We start from the raw sequence: 17,694 nt of genomic DNA, 5'->3' as shown, positions 1-17,694 counted from the left end.
CTTGCAACCTTTCGCTCTAACCACTAGGCTACGCTGACTACCCCCATCAAAGAAAAGGAAAGGGGGATGCCTAGTCAGATGTACAACTGAATGCATTCAACTGAAATGTGTCTTCCTCATTTAACCCAACCCTTCTGAATCAGAGAGGTGCGGGGGGCTGACTTAATCGAAATCCACGTCTTCGTCGCCCGGGATCACAATTGTGTCATTCTGCCTTGCCCAAAACCTGTTCTTTTTAACTTCTTATTTATCTTTCGGCAATATTCCTACCATTGCATGAAATTATATTACTGTTAATATATTTTCAACGCTATCATAATGTTTGGTGTTTTTACAACTACAGTCGTTTCTAAACTTTCTATTCCATTCTTCTCTCTACTAAAACGTCATCGTCCTTGAATGGATGTTCCGTTATTTGCCAGTAGATGGCGCACAATTACACAATGTAATTACACAGGACAATAATAACGACATTATTGTGTCTAGTAAGTGACTAACAGACGTCCATTAAACTCAGCTCACTGTTGACCTATTTTGAATATCTTCAGTGAGATTGCTGTTAGCCTGGTTGCCGTCTCTGTTCAGCTATTACATTCCACTCCATGCCACTCCTGTCATTGAATTCCACTCATTGCCACTCCTGTCATTTGCCAATGGATATGAAGGATGGGAACATTCCATTCCAGCTAAACAATGGATATATAGCAATTAGCAAAAAAAAACATCTTCATACACGTCTAAAATCTATGAATATAAAATGTGAGAACAGTAATATTTTACACACACATGAACGTACACATAAGCAATTATTTATGATGAAAAAACACAAATGGGAAAAGTTTGGAATTAAACTCTTCTGGATATACAGAAGAGTACAAAACATTAGGAACACCGGCTCTTTCCAAGACATAGACTGACCAGGTGAATTGAGGTGAAAGCTATGATCCCTTATCGATGTCACTTGTTAAATCCACTTCAATCAGTGTAGGGGAAGGGGAGGAGACAGGTTAAAGAAGAATTTTTAAGCCTTTAGACATGGATTGTGTATGTGTGCCATTAAGACGGTGAGTGGGCAAGACAAAAGATTGAAGTGCTTTTGAACAGGGTATAGTAGTAGTTGTGTAATAAAGTCTGTGTGAGCTGGTGTGGAGGAGTCAGGCGCAGGACAGCAGATATGAGTAAAAAACGTATTTACTCAAAATCCAAACAAATACAACGCAATAATGCGAGCCCACAATAACGGACCGTATTACATACAAACAATTACTCACAAACAAACATGGGGAACAGAGGTTTAAATAATGAACAAGTAATTGGGGAATTGAAACCAGGTGTGTAAGACAAAGACAAAACAAATGGAAAATGAAAAGGGGATCTGCGATGGCTAGAAGGCCGGTGACGTCGACCGCCGAACGTTGCCCGAACATGGAGAGGGACCGACTTCTGTGGAAGTCGTGACAAGTTGCCAGGCGCACCGGTTTGAGTGTGTCAAGAACTGCAAATCTGTTGGGTTTTTCACACTCAAGAGTTTCCCATGCGTATCAAGAACGGTCTACCACCTAAACGACATCCAGCCAACTTGACACAACTGTGGTAAACATTGGAGTCAACATGGGCAGTGGTGGAAAAAGTACCAAATTGTCAAACTTGAGTAAAAGTAAAGTTCTCAATAGAAAATCACTCAACTAAAAGAGAAAGTCACCCAGTAAAACACTACTTCAGTAAAAGTATTTGGTTTTAAATATACTTATGTATCAAAAGTACATGTAATTGCTAAAATATACTTAAGTATCAAAATAAAGTAGAAATCATTTAAAATTCCGTAAATTACGCAAACGAGACGTCACAATTTTGTGTTTTTTTATTTATTTACAGATAGCCAGTGTAACACTCCAACACTCAGACATAATTTACAAACGAAGCATGTGTGTTTAGTGAATCCGCCAGATCAAAGGCAGTAGGGATGACCAGGGATGTTCTCTTGATAAGTGCGTGAATTGGATAATTTTCCTTTCCTGCTAAGCATTCGAAATGTAGCTTTTGGGGGGACATGGAAAATGTGTGGAGTAAAAAGTACATCATTTTATTTAGGAATGTAGTGAAGTAATATTAAAAGTTTTCTGTAAATATTTCATTGCCACAAGTCTGTCATTGGCTCTTTCTTACACCACAACAATAATGAAACTCACATGTATAGTCCCCTGCAATGTCCTGAGAGCTATAGCTAAGTAATGGACATAGCAACTCTCAATATTGGGGTTTACATGCTCTTTTAAATAAAATTGGGTTTGGATTTAGCCTCACCTGTCACCTGTCAATTAGCAGGGATTAAATTGTTTTACTTTGTGCAAAGTGAATGAAATCCAGAGGGCTGTAAATAAAGCTTATCAAGAGATCACATGACTACCAACATCTACATGGGCCAGGGGATCAGATTACATCATGAGATAGAGAGAGAGTGTGAGAGAGAGAGAGAGAGAGAGAGACTCCCTATAAAGTAGAGAAGACACAACCAACTTTCCTCTTGAGATTCCCTGTGAGATTTGGGGAAATGACACAGTAGCAGATATATGTCTCATGAAATTCATCAAAGGGATACTGATTTCATTCTCAGGTTAGTGCCATTTATTTGACTTACTCTGAAACATCGTTTGATGAGTAAAATGAATAAATTAGTTTGAACAATGATATTTTTTATGAGGTATCTATCCATAGTATGATTTTACATTCCTTTAAAATGAGAAAGATGTATTGATCAAGAACTTTGTTATTACACAAGAGTCAGGGCCATTCCTTTTTACATTTTTGTAATAATATAAAAAACAAAATGCTCAACTCCATTACGAAGCAATTATCACATGTTAATACAATGGTGATCCCACAGGAAATACACAGTTAATTCACTGGTATAGCTAATTATTGAACTTCCATCGTTTTGCAATCCCTTCCCCCACACGGTGATACTACAGAAGCCACTGACAACTAAATGCAGAAGCCGCTGACTGCCACGAAGCATGGACTACACAGGTACCAAGTCCAGCAACATAAGGGCCTGCTCCGTAGCCTGGAGTTGGAGCATAGATACTGTATGAGGGGGATCGAGCAGCAGCAGAGACAGTACTACAGGGCACTGGGGAGACTGGGGTCTGGCTGCTGTCCCGCATCCCAGAGGTCTAGAGCAAAGATTCCCTGTAGCTCCAATCTTCCTGCCCTCCACGGTACACATACAGGGAGCTGGAGAATGGGGTCTACCAGGGCCCAGATGGCCACATCTGTGGATGGGAGGAGTGACACTGAGGAACCACAACCCGACCCGAGATTGTCCTTGGACCAATCTGCCGGTGTTGAGACTAACATGATTTGGACTAGGGCTGTTGTCAGACAGCCTACTTGGGCAACCTTGACGTTTGCAGATATAAGACACAGACACATGGCCATGATCCAAATGATGGAACCCTTCAGGAACTGGAAACACATGATTTTGTCATCTACAGGTCAGCCAGACACCAACCAAGAGCCTAGCTGGAACCAGCAAGATCCAAACAGCCCACAGGTCATGAGGTCAGCCAGCATCAGAACACAGAGAGTACATCCACATGCATCCACACAGAGATTTAAACAGTTTAACAAAACTGACAGATAATAGATAACCTACCCATCACTATTGGTGCTCCAAGAGATAGACTAGGACTTGTAAACTGTTCAGTCATTGTCTGCAAACACCAATAAAACACTTCATTCACCACTCCAAAATGCACGCTTCATTCCTCCACCTAGCTACAAACACTGCCCTGGGGCAGTAAACCTGGTTTCCCTGTGGCCAGAGGTCAGAGGTTAAGAGAGAGGTGAGGTCTGCCTGCCAATGACCTCTACCCCCAACTGCTCAGATTAATCCAAGTCTACAAACCCTTAAACCGCTGCAAGGCTTTCTCTGTTAATCATTCTGGGTAATCATTGCAGTTTGTGAAGTCCACTCTGTATTCATATTCTTATGTCTTAGTACATAGTATAAGTGCCTATGTGGGGGTGTAGGCCATGGTGCTTGTTTGACTGACCTGTACCCTTGTTGCAGTCATAACACAATACCTACTTATCTCTTCCAGCCATCAGAACAACCCTGCATAATCTCACACTGGCCCTGGCACTGGCTGTACGAAAAACAAAGACACAGTACACACACACAAACACAAAGACATATTTCTAAACATACACAATGGAAGCGACTGGAATCAAAACAATTTCAACCAATGAACATATTGGTTAACTTACAATGCTCTTACATTGAACACAGTGAGAATACAAAGAAAGTAGAAGGAAAACATGAAGGAACGTTTCTAAAGGACATTCTTTGTACAGTGTGTTTCATCAACTATAAACTTTGCTTGACAAGGAGCTTCAGGGATGCATGCTTTGAAAGCAGAGTGTCGATACACCAGCTTGTATTCCTAACAAACAATGGTTTTCCTTCCCTGAGCGCTTTTTTCTCTTTCAAGCTTTGGGTGATGGAGATAGGGAGGGAGGATACTCATTTCAAACACCATATCAAGTAACTGTCAGCATGTCTAGACCAGGGGTTTCAGATGCTGCTGCCTGGCCATGGCTGAGGAATTAAAGCCCTTCTGGGTCACAATACCGCCGGGCTTTAGAAACCCAATGGCCCATTGTTGTCACTGACAGCTCCTTAACTTTTCATGAGATGGCTGACAGTGCAGACAAAACAAACCTTCCTCCTCCCAATCCATCGCATGGCACGGCCAAAATATTGAGTAACCCTTTCAGGGCAGAAACCATCTGAAGGAGTGTAGGAGGGGGGTATTGTTCATTAAGTGCGGGTGGATCTGAGCCAGGTGTACAGGTATGGTCTTTCTATAGGCATGTTGAATGTTGACAGATCCTCTGATTACGGGAGAGGGGTAATTAGTGCTTTGAACCTGAGGTTAGCCTTTAAGTGACCATCTTTCCCCCTATTATACCTTACGTTGCCTTCATGTCCAGCCACATGAAATATAGTGTGTAATGTCTGCTGTAGTCATCCAGACTGTCTGCCATTTACCTTTGAAGTTTCTTGTTAATTTTAATGATATGAATCAAATACTGTACATTAACCAGGTGAATGCCTTTGATTGGGGGTGAGAATCAATTCTGCAGAACCTCTGTGTCTCCACTTCAGCTGCCTCTTAAGCAATGCCCATTCTTCTTTAGTGCTCTTCTAACAATGTCTAGTTAATGTGTGTCCAAGTCACTGTATTTTACTTTAGAGCAGGGTTTACCTCAAGGACAAAACTCCATCATGACAGAGGTGAGCTTTAGTCTTACTCTAAATTGAGATTTGACATATTGTATTAAGATGAGTAGGTATTACGTGATTGGTTGCATTAAGTGATGTGAAGTGGAATGGGTGATGTCAGACAAAGCACATGCCAGCTATAAATATTTAAACTAAAGACATGGCGACACGGGAACTGCTCCTCTGAAAATGAGGCAGGTACTTAAAGTCGGCGAGAGTGAAAAAATACTAATTGCTGTCACTGGTTGTGCAAGCTGCAGCAGACCATAAAGAAAATAATCTGTCACCTTCATTGTTCTAATGCTGACCCTGCGTTTCCCTCGACAACACCTCACAGCACTGCAGCAGCCGTCTCCCTCCCAGCCCAGCTGTAGTGTATTCTGGCTGCTGCTACTCTGAGCTCCTTCAGGTTGACACTGAGCCAGTGGCCCAGAGCATAGAGACACTAGTGAGAACAGGAGCTCTTCAAGTTCCCCAATGAGTCATAACAACGTTAGACTGACCTGAGAGAGTTCTTTGAAAGACAAACAGGATAACACAAAAGCCACCTCTGAGGCAGTTCAGTGTCTTTGTATTTCCTAGTGAAGTCTCCCAAGCCAGTCCCTGCCTAGGGATTCAGCATATCACACTCATTAAACCCAAACTGTCTTCCTTGAATGTATCTGTTGCTTGTTACTGCTACTGTACTTGAAAAATAAGCCTACAGGAAGCAGAGGGGGGGATTGTCTAGGGGGCAGGCTGACTTCCTCATCACAAAAACGGAACGGCAGGAGTATAGGGCAAGGAGGTGGGTGTCGTGACTTTACTTTCATTAATCTGATGATTTATGTTATTTATGTTATTTATTTTAATCAACTAACTATGTTTAATTGTTACATCATTTAAATTAATCAAGTAACAATTAACTCATTAGGATTTGGGGCACCAAGTGAGCGGTTGTTTAAAGAGTTACCATCTTGCGAATTAAACTCTAAAGGTCTTTACCTATCACATCAAAAAAACAGTCAGTGTATTCATCATTACCTCTTATCATATCATCATTCTGAACAGTCGTAACCTTCTTGGATCTGCAAAAACCCCCAGCCTTACTCATGATTCAGAACTACACAAATTGGTTAAATTATTTATTTACTAGCTAACTAAATGATAAAACAGGATAACATACAGACTTAATGCATGAGAAAAAGGTCCCTAGCAGACTGACAACATATGGCGGCTTGTTACACAGAAAATGAAGGGGGGGGGGGAAGGGACACTTATCGTTGATACATTTTTTAAACTATTCTCACAGTAATCATATATGGTAAGGGTTCCAAGATGGCATAGCAGTCAGACATCCTTTGTCCTCGCCTTGTCGTGTCCCGTGTATACATTTTACATTTTACATTTTAGTCATTTAGCAGACGCTCTTATCCAGAGCGACTTACAGCAGTGAATGCATACATTTCATAGATTTTTTTTTCTGTGCTGGCCCCCCGTGGGAATCGAACCCACAACCCTGGTGTTGCAAACACCATGCTCTACCAACTGAGCTACAGGGAAGGCTATATATATATATATTTACATGTTTTCTGCGCATATCTTTTTATATATTTTTTTTCTAAAAACTCAACTTCAAAACACTCTCCTGCAACCCGCCTCACCAATTGTTTAAAAAAAAAGTATTATTCACCTCAAATCTGAAATCCACAACAGAAGCTAGCCAGAAGTTAGCCAGAAGTTAGCCAGTTCACTGGCTAATATTAGTATTCAGCTAACCACGGTTGGTGGTCATCAGCTATCCTTTAGCTCAAATAGCTATCGCCAGTTTTTGTACAACGCGACTCAGACCAGAGCATACCGGACCTATTTTCTCTCCATATCCCCGGATTTCTACCGCAAGCTCTGGACATTTACACCTGGATCTTGCAGCTAGCTAGCTGCTATCCGAGTGGCTATTGGCTAACGTTGGTCCCGGAGCAAACATCAATTATTCCGGAGCTTGCCAGCTGAAGAGTTCCATCAGCCACTCCTGGGCTACAATCACCTATCCGGACCCGTTTTACTGCCGATGCGGAGCCCCACCGGGCCTTCACGACTGGACTACCGACGTTATCTGCCCGAGGGAGTTATCCAACTGGCCCCTCCATCGCGACGTAACCTGAACGCCCATCTGCTGCCCGCTAATCGTTAGCTGTCTTACGGCTGCTAGGTCTATCGGACAATATAACTATTTTGCCAATTGGATTGGTCCCCTCTACCACACGGAACCCCACTAATCTACCGACAGAAACGCACGAGGTGGCTAAAAACAGACCATCTTCTGCCAGCTTGCTACCCATGGCCCGGCTAGCTGTCTGAATCGCCGGGACCCCAACCAACCTCACTACTCACTGGACCCTCATGATCACTCGGCTAAGCATGCCTCTCCTTAATGTCAATATGCCTTGTCCATTGCTGTTCTGGTTAGTGTTTATTGGCTTATTTCACTGTAGAGCCTCTAGCCCTGCTCATTATACCTTATCCAACCTTTCAGGTCCACTACCCACACATGCGATGACATCACCTAGTTTCAATGATGTGTCTAGAGACAATATCTCTCTCATCATCACTCAATGCCTAGGTTTACCTCCACTGTATTCACATCCTACCATACCTTTGTCTGTACATTATGCCTTGAAGCTATTTTATCGCCCCCAGAAACCTGCTCCTTTTACTCTCTCTTCCGGACGTCCTAGACGACCAATTCTCATAGCTTTTAGCCGTACCCTTATCCTACTCCTCCTCTGTTCCTCTGGCGATGTAGAGGTGAATCCAGGCCCTGCAGTGCCTAGCTCCACTCCTATTCCCCAGGCGCTCTCTTTTGATGACTTCTGTAACCGTAATAGCCTTGGTTTCATGAATGTTAACATTAGAAGCCTCCTCCCTAAGTTTGTTTTATTCACTGCTTTAGCACACTCTGCCAATCCGGATGTCCAAGCCGTGTCTGAATCCTGGCTTAGGAAGACCACCAAAAACTCTGAAATCTCCATCCCTAACTACAACATTTTCAGACAAGATAGAACGGCCAAAGGGGGCAGTGTTGCAATCTACTGCAGAGATAGCCTGCAGAGTTCTGTCCTACTATCCGGGTCTGTACCAAAACAATTTGAACTTCTACTTTTAAAAGTCCACCTCTCTAAAAACAAGTCTCTCACCGTTGCCACCTGCTATAGACCACCCTCTGTCCCCAGCTGTGCTCTGGACAAAATATGTGAACTGATTGGCCCCCATCTATCTTCAGAGCTCGTGCTGCTAGGTGACCTAAACTGGGACATGCTTAACACCCCAGCCATCCTACAATCTAAGCTTGATGCCCTCAATCTCACACAAATTATCAATGAACCTACCAGGTACCACCCCAAAGCCGTAAACACGGGCACCCTCATAGATATCATCCTAACCAACTTGCCCTCTAAATACACCTCTGCTGTTTTCAACCAAGATCTCAGCGATCACTGCCTCATTGCCTGCATCCATAAATGGGTCAGCGGTCAAACGACCTCCACTCATCACTGTCAAACGCTCCCTGAAACACTTCAGCGAGCAGGCCTTTCTAATCGACCTGGCCCGGGTATGCTGGAAGGATATTGACCTCATCCCGTCAGTAGAGGATGCCTGGTTATTTTTTTAAATGCCTTCCTCACCATCTTAAATAAGCATGCCCCACTCAAGAAATGTAGAACCAGGAACAGATATAGCCCTTGGTTCACTCCAGACTTGACTGCCCTTGACCAACACAAAAACATCCTGTGGCGTTCTGCATTAGCATCGAACAGTCCCCGTGATATGCAACTTTTCAGGGAAGTTAGAAACCAATATACACAGGCAGTTAGAACAGCCAAGTCTAGGTTTTTCAAGCAGAAATTTGCTTCCTGCAACACAATCTCAAAAAAGTTCTGGGACACTGTAAAGTCCATGGAGAATAAGAGCACCTCCTCCCAGCTGCCCACTGCACTGAGGATAGGAAACTCTGTCACCACCGATAAATCCACTATAATTGAGAATTTCAATAAGCATTTTTCTACGGCTGTCCATGCTTTCCACCTGGCTACCCCTATCCCGGTCAACATCACTGCACCCCCCACAGCAACTCGCCCAAGCCTTCCACATTTCTCCTTCTCCCAAATCCAGTCAGCTGATGTTCTGAAAGAGCTGCAAAATCTGGACCCCTACAAATCAGCCGGGCTAGACAATCTGGACCCTTTCTTTCTAAAATGATCTGCCGAAATTGTTGCAACCCCTATTACTAGCCTGTTCAAACTCTCTTTCATGTCGTCTGAGATTCCCAAAGATTGGAAAGCAGCTGCGGTCATCCCCCTCTTCAAAGAGGGGACACTTGACCTACACTGCTACAGACCTATATCTATCCTACCCTGCCTTTCTAAGGTCTTTGAAAGCCAAGTCAACAAACAGATTACCGACCATTTCGAATCCCACCGCACCTTCTGCAATCTGGTTTCAGAGCTGGTCATGGGTGCACCTCAGTCACGCTCAAGGTCCTAAATGATATCTTAACCGCCATCGATAAGAAACAATACTGTGCAGCCATATTCATTGACCTGGCCAAGGCTTTCGACTCTTTCAATCACCACATCCTCATCGGCAGACTCAATAGTCTTGGTTTCTCAAATGACTGCCTCGCCTGGTTCACCAACTACTTCTCTGATAGAGTTCAGTGTGTCAAATCAGAGGGCCTGTTGTCCGGACCTCTTGCAGTCTCTATGGGGGTGCCACAGGGTTAAATTCTTGGGCCGACTCTTCTCTGTATACATCAATGATGTCGCTCTTGCTGCTGGTGCGTCTCTGCTCCACCTCTACGCAGACGACAGCATTCTGTATACTTCTGGCCCTTCTTTGGACACTGTGTTAACAACCCTCCAGACGAGCTTCAATGCCATACAACTCTCCTTCCGTGGCCTCCAACTGCTCTTAAATACAAGTAAAACTAAATGCATGCTCTTCAACTGATCACTGCCTGCACCTGCCCGCACGTCCAGCATCACTACTCTGGACGGTTCTGACTTAGAATATGTGGACAACTACAAATACCTAGGTGTCTGGTTAGACTGTAAACTCTCCTTCCAGACTCACATCAAACATCTCCAATCCAAAGTTAAATCTAGAATTGGCTTCCTATTTCGCAACAAAGCATCCTTCACTCAGGCTGCCAAACATACCCTCGTAAAACTGACCATCCTACCGATCCTCGACTTCGGCAATGTCATTTCCAAAATTGCCTCCAATACCCTACTCAATAAATTGGATGCAGTCTATCACAGTGCCATCCGTTTTGTCACCAAAGCCCCATATACTACTCACCACTGCGACCTGTACGCTCTCGTTGGCTGGCCCTCGCTTCATACTCGTCGCCAAACCCACTGGTTCCAGGTCATCTACAAGACCCTGCTAGGTAAAGTCCCCCCTTATCTCAGCTCGCTGGTCACTATAGCAGCACCCACCAGTAGCACGCGCTCCAGCAGGTATATCTCACTGGTCACCCCCAAAGCCAATTCCTCCTTCGGCCGCCTCTCCTTCCAGTTTTCTGCTGCCAATGACTGGAATGAACTACAAAAATCTCTGAAACTGGAAACACTTATCTCCCTCACTAGCTTAAAGCACCAGCTGTCAGAGAAGCTCACAGATTACTGCACCTGTACATAGCCCATCTATAATTTAGCCCAAACAACTTCCCCTTCCCCTACTGTATTTATTTATATATTTTGCTCCTTTGCACTCCATTATTTCTATTTCTGCTTTGCACTTTCTTCCACTGCAAATCTACCATTCCATTGTTTTACTTGCTATATTGTATGTACTTCGCCACCATGGCCTTTTTTCACCTTTACCTCCCTTATCTCACCTCATTTGCTCACATTGTATATAGACTTATTTTTGTACTGTAATATTGACTGTATGTTTGTTTTACTCCATGTGTAACTGTGTTGTTGTATGTGTCGAACTGCTTTGCTTTATCTTGGCCAGGTCACAATTGTAAATGAGAACTTGTTCTCAACTTGCCTACCTGGTTAAATAAAGGTGAAATATATATATATTTTTAAATATACTTTGCACACAAACCACCACCTGTTTGAAGTAAGAAAATATGAATGTATTTACATTTGAATGCCTTTGTTCTCCATTTATCTGTCAGAATCAGCCCTCCTTAGGAAGGTTGTTGGCCTTTTATGGCATGCTTGTATGGCTCTGATTGTCCGAAAGGGGTCTCCCTTTTCCCGTCTTCTACTGTTGTTCACTCTGGAAGATGCTCCTCGGAAGTGGTTAGCCAGCCGTGTCAACAGTTCCCATTGGTGATGAGAATAGCATACTATGGTGATTTCAGAAGTTTAGTTCAGTAGGATGACTTGAAGAGTAGTAGGATGGTCCCACTTAGATTCGCATTCCTAGATTTTTGACTCAAGACAGATAATCAGCCGTACCAGTGATTGTCAGAGAGGGGAGTTTTCTCCTCTCTCCACCTCGTGTTGATAGTCAGAGTTTGAACCACTCTACACGTGCGGCTGCAGCCTGGCGACGTTCTGGTCTAGTCTGGGAGGTGAGTTTATTTCCTTCACCTTGTGTTGAGGTTCAAAGTTCCAACCATTTCCAATGTGTAGCGACCACTCCACACTTTGGGCTGCAACTCCCCATCTTTCCTGGTCTCATTTTAATTCGTTACCCATAATTTTATACAGTTCATTCAAAAGGGCGGTTCCGTCAGGCTGACATGCTCTCTGACCTCACTCAAGGGCGTGGCTATTTACTATGCACAGTTTATAGGAGATAGATTCTCTTATGGCTCCGAAAATCACATTACTATCTTAACAAAAATACTTGAATCGTTTTTCATATCTCATATTCAACGTTAAGGATGGAAACATGACAGATAAAGGGGATATACTTTCCAAGTTATAGTATTTCCTTTACAACCTTTTTAATGACATCACAAAATAATAACCAATATGACATTAGTTTTCTATAGATCATCTCTGACCATTCCCCATGTTCTTATGTTAGAAATTTTGTTCCATTATTTGCTTTAGAAACTGTTAGAGTTTTGGCGGGAAGACATTCCTTTGGTTAATAATGGACAGGAAAGGGAGTCCTCTTCTCTTGTAATTTACAACAGGGTGTGAACTGTCATCCACCCAGCAAACCCCCCCCCCCCCCCCCTCTTTGTGGGTGAGAGAGAGCCTGGCTACTATCATCCACCGCCAAGCTGATCTGACCCATTGCTCACAGGACAGTCATGACAGTCCCCCTCTGGTGGGTTTAATCTTGGAAGGATTCTGCAAGTTGCAACCCACCATAAAAATGACCACGGGATGTCCTGGTTTGTGGATCATCGTAGCAGTCCCCCTCTGGTGGTTTACCCTGGCAGGATTTCTGAAAGCTGCACACCACCACAGGAATGGCCAGGGATGTCCTGGTTGTGGATAGTCATTCCGGACCCGTTGTCCAGTTGTCCAGCCTGGTGGATCTAGGTAGTAACTTAGACAGATGTTAATAATGCACAACACTCACGAAATACATCATTACATTTCTACCACAAATGAGCGTCGATGTGGCACTAATTGGTGGTTGTATGGGGAACTTGTTTGTGGCTCTTTCACTTCCTAAGTGTCAAAGAAAATGAAGGAAAAATAAATAAAAACACAAACAAAAGACAAAATTAGTTACCACACGTTAATCATCTAATGGGATTATATTCTATATACGTCCAAGGTCTTGGCTAAATGACTCTATCATGGTATTTTTTCTAATGTCATATCTAGGGCGATCCTACTTAGCGGTGTGTTGCTTAGGGCACTATCCTAAGTTGATAACTACATAATAAGTCTACAGCTGTAAGGCACTACCTTCGGACAGGCTACGACAGGGCTGGGCAATTATTTTCCATGGAGGTCCACATTAGAATATATTTTTGCCACTGCGGGCCAGAATCATATTACAGGATTATACATCATGTGTATGACTGTGTTGATAGATATATCTACTGTATATCATGTCCAGATATGCTACTTATTTAACTTTTTTAGCATGCACAGAAATAAACCACCTTCATGTTCTCCTTCTAGTAGGTATTTTCATTATTAAACATGCAATGAACTACATGGAGGGAAAATAACACTGTGCATTCAGCACCACAGATAGAATACTTGTAAAAGAATATGTACAAAAACACAAGAAAGAGAGAGAGCTCAACATTACATTTAAAACCTGTTGTGGATAGGGGGCAGTATTTTCACGGCCGGATGAAAATAACGTACCGGGTGCTTTCACCGAAAAGCTATTTTAAAATCGGACATGGCGATTGCATAAAGGAGTTCTGTATCTATAATTCTTAAAATAATTGTTATGTTTTTTGTGAACGTTTATCGTAAGTAATTCAGTAAATTCACCGGAAGTTTCGGTGGGTATGCTAGTTCTGAACATCTCATGCTAATGTAAAAAGCTGTTTTTTGATATAAATATGAACTTGATTGAACAAAACATGCATTCATTGTATAACATAATGTCCTAGGAGTGTCATCTGATGAAGATCATCAAAGGTTAGTGCTGCATTTAGCTGTGGTTTGGGTTTATGTGACATTATATGCTAGCTTGAAAAATGATTTCTAATAACGTTCCTCCTGAATGGAGGGTTCTATTTATTAGTGTGTTAACCATCAGAAGAGTGTTTTGAAGATTCCCTTCTTTGTGTTGCAATCTGAGTAACTACTACCTCCTTTGTCGCTGTTATCAAGGGCAATTCGACTTGTTAGGTCTCTAACCTTCTTACTGACTGTTGATGGACTGACTGTTGCTGGCTATCCTACCAATTTATTCCAAAATGTTTGTCACGTCCTGACCAGTATAAGGGTTATTTGTTATTGTAGTTTGGTCAGGACGTGGCAGAGGGTATTTTGTTTATGTGGTTCGGGGTGGTGATTTATGTAGTAGGGTGTTTGATTTATTATTTCCGGGTTTTGGTCTATGTTCTGTAATTCTATGTTCTTTCTGGTTTGTTGTATGTCTATGTTTAGGTTGATGGGGGGTTGGACTCTCAATTGGAGGCAGGTGCTTTCTCGTTGCCTCTGATTGAGAGTCCTATATATGGGTAATTGTTTGGTGTTGTGGGAGATTATTTCTTGTTTTGCCTGTATGAGCCTGACAAGACTGTTTTGTTGTTCGTGAGTTCTTCGTTTTGTTATTTTGGTGTTCTCTTTATTTAAAAATAAATACAAGATGAGCATCCACATTCCTGCTGCGTTTTGGTCCTCTATCCCCGACGACAACCGTTACAATGTTATCCTACCGGAACACATGATTAGAGCATTTTACTCGTTGCATTGTAGTTGAGACTATACATGGCAAGGAATGATTATTGTTACCATTTGTTTTTGGGAGGTGGAAAGTCCACTGGACTTCTTTTACTACCAGTGTGGTACAGCTCAGTGATATCTCAGATGCATTCTAAGGTTATCCCCGTCGAGGGCGTGTCCATGGGGAAGTTTCTCATGGAAGTTTACAACTTGATTTGTTTCCTGATCGGGCGGCCTCGTATGGTGTTGCACGTAGTCTCGACCCCCACCCACTGGCCTTGACGAGGCTCATCATGGATCTGGGCTAGTATTCTCCCCCTTTGTATCTCGGCACCAGCGGTTGGTGTTGGGGTCCGAGGCACAAAGGAAAAGGTTGAACCCGTTGTATGAGTTCTCAGCAGCCGCATTGTTAGTAGATTGACTGTAACCTTTCAACCAAATCTCCTGGTGTTTGTACTACAAAACGCTCAGTGGCCGTCGTGTCCTGCCAGTCACCAGTGTCCGTGTGTGGCAATCGTTCCAGTACCTGCGAACTGAGACGAGGATATCTTTCTGCGATATCGCACAGTTTCACCAGTTGGAATCACAAGGTCAGTGGCGGGACTGACGCCGTTAGTTTCATAGAAAGGGGTTTCAGTCCCTCTCAAAGCGGAAAATGTCTAATCAGAAGCAGAGTCCACTCTGCACGTTTCCTGAGATGGCCGCAGTGCTTGCGGAAGTGTCTGAAGGACAAGAGAAGTTAATCTTAGCTACAGTATCGCATGACTCTAAGGATGATGGAAGTTGCTCACTCACAGAGACCGCTGGCTCGAAATCATGAAAATAATAGTAAATCACGTTTGCTGATTGAATGTGACAAGATATCGTAATATTACCCGCTTGAGTCAGATTCTGCACCAAAAGGTATCGAAACGTCTTTTTCCCAAGGGGTCCTGTCGACAGATATTCCTTGTGGATGACTGTGTTGCAGCCAGCGTTAGGAGAAGACAGTGTGGTCAGTGGAGACGGCATGGTTACCTGTGACCACAATTGGTTGTTTTTCCAATCCATCTGTGGGATCAAACGATCCATCAAGTCTGCTCCGAGTAGCAGGTGTTCAGTTTCGAGGCTGGTACATACACAGGGTGAACAAGCGAAGTGTAGTTTCAGCATGAGTCGCATTGTGAGAGGGCGAGGTAGTCTGAGTGAAACCTCGAAGTTTAGTGTCGCATTGTTCCATTTCTAACCAACGTTTAGCTGAGTTCAAAGCCCTTTGGAGATCATTGAACAATGTTTGAAAGATAAGCGATATTGTCGAGCCCAAATCAATTAGCGCATCACGGGTTAACCTCTCTAGGGGAGGTGGGACGAAATCGTCCCACACTATTCAACAGCCAGTGAAAAATCAGAGCGCCAAATTTAAAACCACAAAATGTCATAATTCAAAGTTCTCAAACATAGGACTATTTTACACCATTTTATAGATACACTTCTCCTGAATCGAACCACGTTGAGTGATTACCAAAAGGCTTTACAGCGAAAGCAAAACATTAGATTATGTTAGGAGAGTACATAGACACAAATAATCACACAGCCATTTTCCAAGCAAGCATATATGTCACATAAACCCAAACCACAGCTAAATGCAGCACTAACCTTTGATGATCTTCATCAGATGACACTCCTAGGACCATTATGTTATACAATACACGCATGTTTTGTTCAATCAAGTTCATATTTATATCAAAAAACAGCTTTTTACATTAGCATGTGATGTTCAGAACTAGCATACCCACCGAAAACTTCTGGTGAAATTACTAAATTACTCATGATAAACGTTTACAAAATACATAATTATTTTAAGAATTATAGATACAGAACTCCTTTATGCAATCGCTATGTCCGATTTTAAAATAGCTTTCGGCGAAAGCACATTTTGCAATATTCTGAGTAGATAGCTCGGCCATCACGGCTAGCTATTTTGACATCCGCCAACTTCGGGGTCACCTAAACTAGAATTACTATTAGAAATATTGGATTACCTTTGCTGTTCTTCGTCAGAATGCACTCCCAGGACTTCTACTTCAACAACAAATGTTGGTTTGGTTCCAAATAATCCATAGTTATATCCAAATACCTCAGTTTTGTTCGTGCGTTCAGGTCACTATCCGAAGGGTAACGCGCGAGCGCATTTCGTGACAAAAAATTCAAAATATTCCATTACCGTACTTAGAAGCATGTCAAACGCTGTTTAAAATCTATTTTTATGCTATTTTTCTCGTAAAATAGCGATAATATTCCAACCGGGCAACGTTGTATTCATTCAAAGACTGAAAGGTAAAAATTGAGACGTTTCGTGAATCTCCAGTCTCACTGTCCCCAGGCTGACCACTTACAAACTCTGCTCCTATACTTTGCCCAGAGACAGCAGACACCCATTCCACTTTCTGGCGGCTTTAGAGAGCCAATGGAAGCCTTAGAAAGTGTCACGTTACAGCACAGATGCTGTAATGTCGATAGAGATGCAACAGAAGGACAACAAATTGTCAGACAGGGCACTTCCTGCATGGAATCTTCTCAGGTTTTGGCCTGCCATATGAGTTATGTTATGCTCACAGACACCATTCAAACCGTTTTAGAAACTTTAGAGTGTTTTCTATCCAAATCTACTAATTATATGCATATTCTAATTTCTGGGCAGGAGTAGTAACCAGATTAAATCGGGTACGTTTTTTATCCGTCCGTGAAAATACTGCCCCCTAGCCCAGACAGGTTAACTTGGCTTTCGAAGACGTTGGAAAGGCAGGGCAGAATGGATATGGGTCTGTAACAGTTTGGGTCTAGAGTGTCACCCCCTTTGAAGAGGGGGATGACCGCGGCAGCTTTCCAATCTTTAGGAATCTTGGACGATACGAAAGAGAGGTTGAACAGACTAGTAATAGGGGTTGCAACAATGGCGGCGGATAACTTTAGAAGGAGAGGGTCCAGATTGTCTAGTCCAGCTGATTTGTATGGATCCAGGTTTTGCAGCTCTTTCAGAACATCTTCTATCTGGATTTCGGTGAAGGAGAAGCTGGGGAAGCTTGGGCAAGTAGCTGCGGGGGG

Source organism: Salmo salar, chromosome 01 (genome assembly GCF_965601325.2).
Source record: "Salmo salar chromosome 01, fSalSal1, whole genome shotgun sequence".
Lineage (NCBI taxonomy): Eukaryota > Metazoa > Chordata > Actinopteri > Salmoniformes > Salmonidae > Salmo > Salmo salar.
Note: the sequence above shows the minus strand (reverse complement) of the source record.